The 10,956-nt window shown below is 40.0% G+C and overlaps 1 pseudogene; it reads right to left on the bottom strand.

Annotated features, from left to right (window-relative positions):
- Nucleotides 1–6,677: 6,677 nt before the first annotated feature.
- LOC105811172 lies at nt 6,678–8,042 on the bottom strand (annotated as a pseudogene).
- Nucleotides 8,043–10,956: the final 2,914 nt, after the last annotated feature.

Below are 10,956 nucleotides of genomic sequence, written 5' to 3'. Positions count from 1 at the left end.
AGGAAGTAGGAAGAATGAAATTATTGGCTTTTCGGGGCCACCAAACCTGACTAAAACACACTGAATGAAGTCCTTTTAGATACAAATAAACAATCCCTTTTAATCCTGATTTCTAGTTAGTTGCGGTTGAAGGAATTTTTGCTTTTAAGAGGTCTGTCTGTTTCAGGTTATCTATGACTGTTAACAAGGCACCGTCAGATAGTGGGTTAAAGCAAGAAGGAGTGTTTGTTGTTGTTATCTCTGATAGTGCTGAGCCCAGCAAGGGGGCTCTCCCGCAGGTTCTCGTGGGATTGTAATTCCACAGTGGCTGGGGCTCGGTCTTCTTGAAGGGCTCCACACTCACATGTCTGCTGTGGGCTGGGGACAGCCACACTGGGTCTCCTCGGGCATCTTTCTCTGGGTCTCTGTGCCTCTCCAAGTGCTCTCTTCAGCCCGGTGCCTTCAGTTTGCCAGACTTCTTACACAGTGACTCAGGGCTACAAAGACATGTGTCTCAAGGGAGGGAGCCAAGTGGCAATCATTGCTTTATACGACCTGGCCATGGAAGTCACTTCTGCCACATTCCATTTGTTGGGAGGGAGTAAGTAAGCCTGGCCCATAACTAAAGGAATCAGGGTTAGATTCTATCTCTGATGGGAGACATGCCAAAGAATTTGCAGGCGTGTTTTACAATCACCACAAAGTCGTATACTTATTTTATTTTTTTAAAAGCCTTGCTCTTAGTGTGGGAAAAACCCCAGATACTTTGGTTATAGTAGAACCTGTAATTTAGGTCAGTGGCCATAAGAAACAAAGTTTGCCTTTAGTAACATGTCAGGCATGTGGTATTATTTGACTTTGAATCCTAGAATTCCCCATAGTGACAGTTTATGCATCACTGTTCTATGCCTGGTATGTGCTGCGGATGTTGTTAATAATGACCTCAAGATATAAAATGGAATTCTGTCTGCTTGGAACCATTGGCAGGTGGGAATCTGGTGGCTTTCCTCCTTTTTGTCTCTGTGTTCCCTGGGATTACCTGTGGGGGCTTCATTAGCTGGGATCCAGAGCTAACCATCTTGAGATGCATGACAGACATATGAACAATTAATCTAAGAGAGGAAAAAAAAAACCTAGACTAGTATCTTTTATTTTCTTCTCTAAGTAGGATCCGATATATAATATCCAAAATGAGAACCAGAATTTTGCCCAGAAGATGTTCACTCCTTGCACTATCGGCTCATAAGAGATCTGACTGCGTTCCCAGCGAGGTTCCCCCTTACTCTGTGTTGTCTTACCTATTTGTAATAGTCTATCTTCGCCAACTTTTTTGATGTTTTCTTACCCTCTTTTGGCTCTCATATCAAGATCCCACCCTTTAGAAAGTTTTCACTGAGGGTATCATCTCTCGTTCCCCAGGGCAAAAGCCTATCATATACTTATTTTATTCCAATCTCCTGGATAGTCCTGTGATGCCACCTACTAACACAAACACTAGGGTCTATACACACTCCCTCCACACTGTTCCCAGGTTGGCCTGCGGGAACATCAGAATGTGGCAGAAGTGGTGATGTATCAGCTCTGCGAGTGTGAACAACACTGGCTTCCTTCTTGGCTGCTCTCTCTCTCTCTCTCTCTCTCTCTCTCTCTTAGATCATATGTGTCTAGGGAGGCCAGCTTTCACGTTGGGAGTCGTCCTAGTGTGGTGACTGAGGACTGTGGCCAACAGCTCCATGAGTGATCTTGGGAATGGATTCTCCAGCCAGGTAAGACTTCAGATATCTTCAGCCTCATGAGATGTCTGAGTCAGACCCACTCAGCTAAGCCACTCTTAGATTTCTGGCCTTCAGAAACTGTGTGAGATAACACATTGTTGTTTCAAGGTGCTACATGATAGGTTAACTTGTTACACAGCAATAGATAACTAATACAACTTCTTTTCTGTCCTTTTCCCGGTCTTCCCCTTGCCAAGTAGGCACTCAGTCAATGATGAATGAGTGAATAAGTTGCCTTTGGCCCTCTAAGGTCATCCATTTTCTCTCATAGAACAGATTTTTTTTCGTTATGGGAACTTTATAGGTCTCTATTGATTGTCTCACTTTTCTACAGAGTTGAAAATTGCCAAAGGCTATTTAAGCTCCACCTAGTAAGTCATTGGTATACACACATAAATACACACACACACACACACACACACACACACACACTGGGCCAGATATATTTTATAACAGAAAAGTTTCCCTTTTCTAGTAAAATAAATAAGTTGGATGGTTTATGTTGGCCTGACACATTTAAATTTCAATGCTATTTAAATGATCCTAGTACAAGTATGCTATAACCCTATGAAAACTTTTTTTTCCCCTGACAGGTTATAAACTAGGCTATTTTGCTATTCATAGCATTTATTTATTTTTGTCCATTCATTTCTCACCTTTTTTGAGCCAATTTACTTGATGTCTGGAAGTTATAAAAATATTTTAAGATAGGTTGATTTACTACTCAATAGCTGGGTTATGATTTTTGAATTCTCCCTTAGAGGAAAATGTTAATGACAAAGTAATTTTTATGCCAGTTGACTCTCTGTTAAATGCATGTATTTTGGATCTCTCCTGCCTAAAATATACCTTCTGTTCTTTCTGCAGAAATGTGCTAATGACTCAGTGAAACCTAAGTTAAACCAGAAAAAGTGCTTTGCTCAGGGTTTCTTTTTGGTAAACAACCAACCAGAGGTAAAAAGGTGGGTAAAGACCTTCTAGGTGAATTTTCTAGAAACTTCTCATCTGCTCAAAATTCTCACCCAGAACTACCCTTACAGGGGAGTCCCTTTTTACCTAGCTCCATCAGAGTACACTCCTGGTCTCTTTGTCCCCTGCACCTACTCCTCCCAGCAGAGGTGTGGCTTAACTGATCTGAGTTTGGGTGGGGAACTGAGCATGCAGGGCTCAGTCACTTTCTCCTTCTTTGCTCAGGGAAGCCTAATGTCTGGTCTGTCTGCTGTTGGCCATGTGGTAAACTTAGAGCTAGGTGCTTGCTGTGTGTGCGTGTCTCTGTGTGTGTGTGTGTGTGTGTGTGTGTGTGTGTCGGGGAGGATTGGGGGCATGCTGAGGTTGGCCAGTGCTGCCTGTGACTCTATGGGTATAGCAAATTCTTTCAGGTCCCCATCCTTTTCCTCACAGCCCCAGCATCTACCTCTACATGCAAAAGGCTGCTTATACAAAGACCACCTGCGTTTTAGGTTGGAGTGTGTTTTCCTGGCCACAGAAACATTCTTGGCCCAAGCATAAGACAAGCTGGAAGTATCCAAGAGTGGATGTCCCTAGAAGCAGCCTTTGAACCACATTGGCCTGGGAGTCCATGAGTAATGGCCCAGCTTCCTAAACCCTAGGCTGAGATAACTCTCACGGGTGTGTTCTACACTTTCTCCTAGACTTCTCCAGCTGGACTCAGTTCAGGCTGCCTGCAGCAGTAACTGGCATTAGAACATTCTCTTGGTTGGTCTTCTCTTTCCTGTCCCACTCCCCTGCTCCCCTGCTTGGATTAATTTCCAAATAAACTACCTGCAGTCCAATCCTTGTCTTGGGTTCTGCTTCTGGGTGAATCTGTTTAGGGAACACCACTTCGGAACCACTGCTGCCTCCCACCTATGCCCATTCTCCAACAGCTCCGGAATGATAAAGCCGACACTTCCAGCCCCATCTGCCTGAATTCTCTGTTTATCTCAGTTCAGAACTCAGGTGAGTAAATGATTTATATTATTGGAGTCCCTTTTCAGATTCTCATAACTTTTACTTTTCTACCTCTGTTAGTTTCCTTGCAATAAAATTAAAAAATATGAAATTAAGCCTTATAAATAAACACTAAGTGAATTTGGCTCATAACCCACTCTACTCCTGCTGAAGACATGGAGAAAAAATATATATCCATTTTCTATTTTGTTTAGAATGCTGTAGTCTCATAACAAATTTGATCTCCTTAGCTAAAATTTGACAAAATGCTTTAGTTGACAGTACTGGATGTTTTACTTTTATTCCCTGTGGGATAACCAGATTCACATTTGTTTCTTTATTCTACTTTTGTATATGGTTTTCTCTGGAAACTGAAAACATTTTTCATAGTACATGAATTTTGTTTATTTGCATTTGCTCTTGGTGTTGAGTCAGAAAAATTTACAGATGGAAAGTTGAGGCTAAGAAGTTAACCTGACTTGGATGGTTTAACTTCAGTCTCCTCATTTATGAAATGGGGATGGTATTATTTTACCTATGTAATAGGTTTGCTGTTAATATCAAATAACATGAGTGAGTGTATTGTCTTGTAAGTATGAAGTGATATACAAATGCTGGTTTTTATTTCCTCAGGGATAATTTTGTGTTTGAAGCAAAGAGAGGTAGCTAATTGTTAAGAATATGGTTAATTTGAAAGTACAAGTGAGGTGCCTGCAAGAACCTATTGACTTCTAAAGTAGAAAGATAGGAAATTGCTCCATAGGAGGTGCCAATCTATTCTAAAGTTAAGGTCCATGCGGGGAAGGGGAAGTTGATTGTTTTCACTTGATTCTTTGTGGCAGCAGCAATTCCCCCAAATAGCGCTTTCTCGTAATTTGCCATTAAGAATTTGAAGCAAGGTCGTTAATGCAGGGTGTGTGAATAAGCCAGCTAAAACTCCTTGGAGTTAATCAATAGCTGTGATCCTCAAATAGCTGCCCGGTCACGTGATGCTTCTGTTGATCCTGGGTGAGATGCACCTGACAGTCAAGTTTATTAAAATAATCTTACAATCTGCTGCACCTCTAACCAATCAAAACCTTTGTTTCTTCCTCCCAAATGAGGCATTGGTTAACTAAAATAGACGTTCTCTGATATCATGAAAAAAATTGAGAGTTCATTTTCTGATATTTGTGAATTTCTATATTTGATATTTCCTTTATTATTTTTTAAAATCTCAAACATGTCCAGAATGTTATCTCCTCATGTAAATTTAGGCAGGCTATTTTCCAAAAAAAAATCCCAAAGACTTGTTTTTATTTTCTGGCTTTCACTGACACCTGGTGGCCTTTTATGCCATGAGGAGAAAGAGAGCCCTTCTAATCAATCCTTGTGCTTTGGCAGTACAGCACCTTGGTGTCTTCTGATTGTGCGAGGTATTTAGATCGCAGAGAATCTTTAATTTCTCACTCAAATTGTACATCCCTTCTAAGGCTCTGTGACATGATCAATTAGCTTTTGCATTGCGTTTCTAGTGATGGGTTCATTTCTTTGCTAAGGATCCCCGTTACTGTTACTAGAATTTTTATTTTTGCTAAGATTGAATTTATTTTCTAGTTTATATGGCTGTTTACCTATTTTTCCTCCCATATTCCTTTTTTTTTTTCCTTTAGTAGAATCTCATTTTTGCCATTTGGGAGAAAAGTGGAGAACAGATGATCCATTAGATTTATCCAGTATTCCAGACTCTGATCTGCCTTCTTAACTATAGATTTTGTGTGTATGTTTAGGGCGAGGAAGAATTAGAGCTAAAGAATTCAAGTGTTCACTCTGACGCTATTTTCCTTTCCCCGTGGAGGAATAAAGAAAGTGTCTTGGAAAGTGAAATGAAGCCAGTGTAGAAATGGCCTTCTAAACCTGTTGGCATTCTGGGGTACCAAGTAATTGCCTCTCTTCTGCTTTGAATGTTAATAGGTACAAAATAGATCCAGGAAAATAAAATTTAATTATTGGTTTTATTAGCCCAAAGCCCAGAGCTCCCTGGTGGGTAACCATGGCAATATTAGAGACATCCTACTACCTCTGTCCAAATCTAGACCTTAGACTGGCCATAGAGAAAGGTGGGTACACAGAACATACAATGACCTGACTCTACTAGCTGCTCGGAGGATATCAGGCTGCCTTACAGCCAGATGGGAGTGCAGGGAGAGGAGATGTATTCCTATATGAGTCTGCTTGAGTATCAAGAATACGATAGTCTTGGAATAATGATGTCTACAACCGATGCAGGCAAAAATGAAAACTCATCCATGGACAATACTTTTTGTCTTAATCTAAGGACTGTGTATGAAGTTCACAGATGTCACTTTGTGTTTGTTTCCGTTCCATCGGTATAGGATATTTGACACATAAGGTAGAAATATTGGATAGATAAGAATCCATATGCCTTAGTGACTCTTCAGATGCAAAATATCAGATTGACTTTAGGTTACAACGTGAGCGGGAGGATTATGAAAATTTATTGACTAATGATGTAGAATTCCTATATGTAAATAGGGTTGACCTAATAGGCATTAAAAAAAAAACAAATTCTATTTAGAGATTAAATGAGAATCTGAATGAACTGGGGAAACACATCTATCAGTTTTCCATGGAAGCCCACATTTAGTACCCAAATTACTATCTTTCTATGATAAGATGAAATTAAATTTATTTTTTTTCTCATTAATCTTTGTTTTAATGGGTCTCAAAATTCTGTATGAGATTTTCAGTCAAGTTGTTTCCATTAAAAAGTGCTGATTTTAAAATAACTTAAAATTGCCACATGAAAAACATGGTCCATAAAACATTCTCCTTTCCTTCTGAAGGTTTTACAGTGCAGTGTTATCATTAACCAGTCTTTTACTAGTAAACTTAAATGGCCAATTGAAACAGCTTAGAGACCGTTCTTCCACCACTGATTACGTCTGGAGTGGCAGGTGTTAGGGATCATACTCATTCAGCCTTCTGAACTTTCTGGGATGACTTAGTGACCTTGCCAGCTCCTGCAGCCTTCTTGTCCACTGCTTTGATGACACCCACACCAACTGTCTGTCTCATGTCACAAAGAGCAAAACAACCCAGAGGAGGATAGTTTCGGAGCTCTTGGTACACATGGGTTTGCCAGGAACAATATCAATGATGGCAGCATCACCAGATTTCAAGAATTTAAAGCCATCTTCCAGCTTCTTTCCAGAACAGGGATCCATCTTTTCCTTCAGCTCAGCAAACTTGCAAGCAACGTAAGGAGTGTGACAATCCAGTGCAGGGCATAGCCAGCATGGATTTGGCCTGGATGGTTCAAAATTGTCACCTGAGCAGTAAAGCCAGCTGCTTCCATTGGTAGGTCATTTTTGCTGTCACCAGCAACATTGCCCTGATGAACATCTTTGACAGACGTTTTTGACATTGAAGCCCGTATTTTCCTCAGAAGAACTTTGCTCAAAGCTTCATGATACATTTCAACAGACTTCAGTTGTAATGTTGACTGCAGCAAAGGTGACCACTGTGCCAGGTTTGAGAACACCAGTATCCACTGGGTCCCCTGGGGCAGTACAAATACCAATTTTTGTAGACATCCTTGAGTGGAGATTCAAGGGCTTGTCAGTTGGACGAGTTGGTGGCAGGATGCAATCCAGAGCATCAAGCAGTGTGGTTTCTGCTGGCACTGTCACCTTTACAGGTGACTGTGCAGCTCTTGAATCAAGGCATGATAACACTTGGCTCCAGTGTGTTGTCACCATTCCAACCAGAAACAGGCACAAATGCTACTGTGTCAGGGTTGTAGCCAATTTTCTTGACATAAATTCTGACTTCCTTAACCATTTCCTCATATCTATTCTAGCTGTAGGGTGGCTCAGTGGAATCCATTTTGTTAACACCAACAGTTAGTTGTTTCACATCTAGTGTGTAAGCCAGAAGGGCATGCTCATGGGTCTGCCCATTCTTGGAGAAACAAGATTTAATTCACCAACACCATCAGCAACGATTAGGACAGAACAGTCAGCCTGAGATGTACCTGTAATCATGTTTTTGATAAAGTCTATCTGTCCCGGGGCATCAATAATACTCACATAATATTTGCTGGGTCAAATTTCCACAGGGAGATATCAGTGGTGGTACCATGCTCAGCTTTCAGTTTATCCAAGACCCAGGCATACTTGCAGAAAGTATTTCCCATCTAGAAGCTGCCTTCTCAATTTTTTTCAGTGGTTCTATTGTCGATCCCACCACATTTATAGATCAGATGGCCGGTAGGCTGGGATCACCCGAATCTATGTGTCCAGTGATGATGATGTTATGAGTCTTTCCTTATCCCATTTTGGCTTTTAGGGATGGTTTTCACAACACCTGTGTTTTGTTAGCAAATCTGTTGAGAAAAAAAATGAAATTAAATGTATTTAGTGTCTATTATATGCTAGAAATGAGGACTTATATTAATAAGACCTCATGGAGCTTATGTCCTGGTGGTCAGACTAAACAGATGGAATTTGTAATTTAGAGGAAAGGCTGAAGATAGGATGGGAGATATGGCTTAAGAGTTAGAGAGAAGCTTGAAAATTAACTAAGTTCAGTTTCTAATTTTCAGTTGAGGAAACCAAAACCACAAAGACTAATTGAATGTTTTCAAGTGATTTGAGCTCATTAATAGCAGAAGAGGACCAAAACTATGCCTGACTATTTCCAGGCCAGATGCTTCAGGTGTTTCTGGTAGAACTTTTTCATTTATTGTATGTGTCCATGCACACAGCAAATACGTGTGCAAACTCGCTATGCGCCTAGTGCCATGCTTGGTATTTGTTACTGGAGATCAGTCAAAATCACTGAGACTTGGCATAGAATTATTATTATTTTTATCTTTTCATGGGAAACAAATAGGATCAAAAAACTGTCCCGATTGTTTATTATTCTTAAATAAGTCACCATAAGATAAATTCTACATGTTACAAAAGGTGAAAGAATGTGTTGATCTTATAAAATGTCTGAGATAAAACTCTATTTGTCCAAAAATTTTGCATGCTATTTTCCATGTTATAGAGAAACCTGCCCTTTTATGACTCAAAAGAGTAAAATAGTTATAATCACGTAGCACAGTTTGAGGCTAAGGAGGTAATAAAAGAGGGTATAGGGTGTTCACATCTTTTGATGCTGTCAACTTGGTCATGGCCATGAGGTTTAGTGTGGATTTTGTGCAAGCCCTAGGAGTTCTGTATTGCTCCAATGGGGAAGAGACATACCTTCATGCTCAGGGCAGGGGCAGAGCTGGTATTATTTGGGTACTGTTTGGCACTGCATTTTGTCAGTTATAAAGGGATGGGCGAGCCCTTTTCACTGGTCTCTCTAATTTTCCTAAATTTCTATCTCATTGTGATTCAGCAATACAAAGTAAGATCCTACCTAGAATGGAGGAGGTGTCTCTAATTTTATAAAGCTTACATACTTGGCAAAGAATTTTGGCAGACACTAAACCAGCGCTGGAGAGATACATTTGAAAGAGATCCTGTTCCTGCAAATGTCTGACATCTGTCTTTCTGTTGGGCTATTATAATACCTTGAAGATCGGAACCATATCTTATTCATATTCGTATCCTCAGCACCTGGCACATCAGTAGATACACAATTAATGATATATAAGTGAGTAAAAGTTAGGGCTATCTTGAAGAACAGTGGGAGATGAGTCTAGAAGGGTAGAATGATTCTGGACAGCTCAAGAGGGTCTCGAATGAACATTGGCTAACGTGATTGATTTTAAAAATAAAATCAATATTATTTAGTTGGATAATTGAGTGTGAAGCTATGACATTAATTAAAAAACCAGTGGGGAACCATGGTAATGAGGATTCTGTATGAAATTTATGAACTCATCTAACTTAAATAGGGTAGTGCTTAGACTATCCAAAAGAGTAGAGACTTAACAACAGATCTTACCAAGTCCCTTAGCACCAGGTGCTCAGGCAAGCTTTTGGCCAGCATTGGATCATAGAGAATACCTTCTTGCATTTTTGGAATGCCCAAAGTACCAACTGTCTGTGGTTTTTATTAAAGATAGATCTATATGCCTTACATGCCAGACTTGCAGGCGGCAGAGTAGAGTTTCTGCCATGAAATGTTAGCAGCCCCGGCTTTTGTGCTTACGCACTAAGGGTCATTCCGCGGCTGGGAGAAAGCTTCAGGGCTGCCTGGGAGCAGGGAAAACATTTTTTTTGTTAACATTTTTTCCTTTTAAAATGGTCTAGGCCTTTAATCCACTAATTGTTTATGGAGGCACTAGTCTTCAGACTTTTTCGTAAAACGTATTCTATGAAAGGTATTAAAACCTTGTTTGGGATGGTCACCAGTCTGCCTATTTCTTTTGGCTTACACTATGAGAAGGAGTTAGAAAAAAATTATACACTAGGAGTGAACTTTTTAGCCCTGGCTTCCTGGAGAAGGGAAGGGGATAATTTTATTAAGTTTATTAATGAAGCTGTCAATAAAAGTGAATTTTTGATAGCTGCTTAGATACTATACCAGGCCTCCATTGCATTGCAGAAACTTTAGAACTGTCAGACCAATGTACCCTGTTACTTAAAACTCTTCAGTGGTTCTTTGCCTTTATGGTAATGTACAAACTTGTATGATATTTAGCACTCTTCAAAATTTGGTCCCAAAATTCCTTTCTGGTGTTTTTACACGACTCCTTCTCCCATCAGATTATTCTCCGTCCCTCAGACACATGATAAAGTGTTACATTTCTCTAGTGCCTTCTACTATGTGTTCTGAAACAAACCTGCATTTTAACAATTGTGGTAAAAATACATACAACACAAAATGTACCATTTTAACCATTTTAAAGTGTGAAATTCAGAGCAGTACGTACATTCGCAATGTTGTGCAGCCATTACCACTATCTATTATAGTTCCAGAACTTTTTCATCACTGCAAACGGAAACCCATACCCATTAAGCATCACCTCATATCCCCCCTTCCCCCCAATACAAGCCCCTGGCAGACAGAAATCTGCTTTCTGTTTCTATGAATTTGCCTGGATATTTCATATGAATGGAATCATATGTGTCCTTATGTGTCTGGCTTCTTTCACTGGGCATAATGATTTCCAAGTTCATCCGTGTTGTAGCATGTATTACTGGTTCATTCCTTTTTATCACTGAATAATATTCCATTGTATGCAATACCACATATTGTTTATCCATTAATCCATTATGGAAATTTGGGTCGTTTCTGCCTTTTGGCT

This window comes from Propithecus coquereli, unplaced genomic scaffold (genome assembly GCF_000956105.1).
Source record: "Propithecus coquereli isolate 6110/MARCELLA unplaced genomic scaffold, Pcoq_1.0 Scaffold23, whole genome shotgun sequence".
Classification (NCBI taxonomy): Eukaryota; Metazoa; Chordata; class Mammalia; order Primates; family Indriidae; genus Propithecus; species Propithecus coquereli.
This window is presented reverse-complemented; position numbering and strand designations above follow the sequence as displayed.